Source organism: Phodopus roborovskii, unplaced genomic scaffold (assembly GCF_943737965.1).
Source record: "Phodopus roborovskii unplaced genomic scaffold, PHOROB, whole genome shotgun sequence".
NCBI classification, from domain to species: Eukaryota; Metazoa; Chordata; class Mammalia; order Rodentia; family Cricetidae; genus Phodopus; species Phodopus roborovskii.
The window spans coordinates 322,036-324,959 of NW_026126037.1; positions in this window are offsets into that span (position 1 = coordinate 322,036).

Consider the following 2,924-nt stretch of genomic DNA (forward strand, 5'->3'; position numbering starts at 1 on the left):
AGACTTTTATGTGTCAAGATAAATCTCCTAGGCTTTACCTTTTCTCCAGGAAAGAAAGTCTCTTTCCTTTGCTAGAGAGCTTTCCAGATTTAGAGCTACTGGGATATTTTGACAAGTTGTTCACAATCTCATTTGTATCTGACACAAACTTGTGAGATAGTTGGTTTTGTTCACTTATTTGAAGAAACTAAGTCTCAAAGAGGTTAAAAAAATTTTAGTCACACACAGCTGATCAGAAACAATTTGGTTCCTCATCCTTTACAACTCAGTAATGCCTGTCACTCACCCTTTTTCTGTTTCCAAGGTGAAAGCAATTGTCCTGTTTCATTTTCTCAGTTATAACATCTTACTTTCCTTTCTGATTTTTGAAAGCTACAACATCAGGAAATTTTTTTTATTTGTTTATCCAAAGGCAATTATGGAATATACAACCTCAATGTTGAATAAGTAAGCAGGACAAAAATTCCCTGCATATGACAAAGGATAAAACTAATTGATCATTTAAACACCACCTCCACCCCAGAGACACAGTTGATGAGTATCTATTACCCTTTTTCTCTAGTACTTCCTTCCATCTTGGGACAACACTTTCTCCAATTTTAAAGGAGCTGAATAGAGATGAGTAGAATGGGACATACTTATGCTACAAGATACTTCTTTTAAGTCAGAATGTCTTCAAACGTTTATGTCTGTATACCTATAAAAGGTTATAATAAACAAAATATCTTTTCATACACTTTTTAAATTTATCTTTAAAATGTTTCATTATCATGTTACATAAATGCAAATGGTGTGTTTTAAGTGTGACATTCTTCAACAAACTGTTATATCACTCTTGTAGTGGTATCTTGCCTTGCCAGTTGGCTTGTATTAGTGGCCATACCCTTTGGGAGTGGACAGAGATACATGCAGACAGAAGCGGGCACCAGATCTCATTACAGATGGTTGTGAGCCAAAATGTGGTTGCTGGGAATTGAACTTTAGAATCTCTGAATGAGCAGTCAGTATTCTAAACCTATGACCTATCTCTACAGCTTTTCTCTACCTTCATGGGTCATGTCTGCACCTGAAACCATGCACAAAGTGTGTGGCCACTACTACAAGCTCACTGGCAAGGCAAGATGCCACTACACACTCTTAAAAATACTTGATGGTGTCTGCAATTGTCATGCTACTCACCATCTACTTAAAAATTATTTGGTGGTCTGGAGAGATATCTCAGCAATCAGAAGGACTGGCTGTTCTTCCAGAAGACTCAAGAGTGATTGCTAGCACCAATATTGTGGTTCAAAGCCATCTGTAACTCCATGGGATTTAATGTCTTCTGACCTCCTTGGACACCGGACATGCAAGTGGTATAAAGATCTGCATGCACACACACACACACACACTAAACACACACAGTGACACACATACACACACTCACATATAAAATCTCTTTAACTGTCAATAATTCTACATTTGAAAATACTTTATAAAATGATGTTTACATTGGATTCAATAATTATACTTAAACTGAAATCTACTTTTTTTCATTTGATCAATGTTACATTAAAATTTCAATATTGTTTTTCAATTGCAATCATTACTAGGAAAATGATTAGAAGCAATATATTTGTGTATACACACACACTCATATATATATATATATATATATATATATATATATATATAATGATTATTAAATGCAAAATTCATTCAGTATGGAAAAGCTCTTCTTAATGGACTGTATAAATTTCTTTTTATCCAGAGAGTTTATGATTTCTGAATAAATGGTATTTATCCTTGGTATGAGGCAGAATTCAGGATATATTTACTGTTTTTTGTGTTGTCATTTAAATAAAGGTATGAGAATGTAAGAAACTTTATAATGAAAAACACCAGGCCAATTTTTAGATCTTGATCTAAACTTTGCAACAAAATTAAACTAGTGTTCTACCACCCAAAATTATTTTAATAATTTATTAACTGATAAAGTGTTTAGGTTTTCTTTTAATTTTATTAATAAGAGAGAGTTAGAAAATTCTGTATTATAAAATAAGGAAAGAAAGAAAATATAGTTGGAAGTGGGGAGAGGAAAATGACAGAGGCATGACAATACATGTATACATGCACAAGTCTTCCATCCAGGCATGATTATAAAAGTAAATTTTTGGGAAGCAAGCTCCTTATGAATAGTGGATATTTACTGCCTTCATAAAGGTGATTCTCCTTTGCCCCCTTTGTATATTCTAGGACATAACTGTATCTAGAGTAAACTCAATAAATACTTGATAAATGAGAAAGGAAAATTGATACCACCTAATTAAGTCAGCAGATATGAAAATCAAATCATTACAAGGAGTGCAAGTCTACCCACAAGCAGTCATGGTGCCAGAAGACCAGTCTTCTTCTCTAAAAGCACCTTCTCAGGGTACTTATTCTGCACCATTCCATTTATATTTGCTAATTTCATAAGTCCACCTGAATAAGTTGTCAGCCCAACTGATAAATGAAAATCCAGGAACTTTGGTCCAAAAGCAATCTGTAAAGATACTAAAAGATAAAGCTTTTTTTCCCTTTAATTTTTGGTGTGCCATATTAATTTAAAAATTAGTCATGTAGCAAAAAAGGATTAAACATTTATACTATTACTATAAATTGTCCCTTTTAAATCATGCAGTATGAGTTTTAACAAACATTTGAGAATATATATATATATATATAATGTTTATATATATAATGTTTATATATTATATATATATTCTCACTGAAATCATACAATTTGTATTTCATTGTTTACCCATGAATATATAGCCCATTCTTTTTTACAGCTATTTATTTTTTTAATTTTTTATTCATTTCACATACCAACATTCCTTCCCTTCCTCTTGCTTTCCTCAAACTTCCCCTCCCAGCCTACCCCCCTAAACACTCCTCAGAAA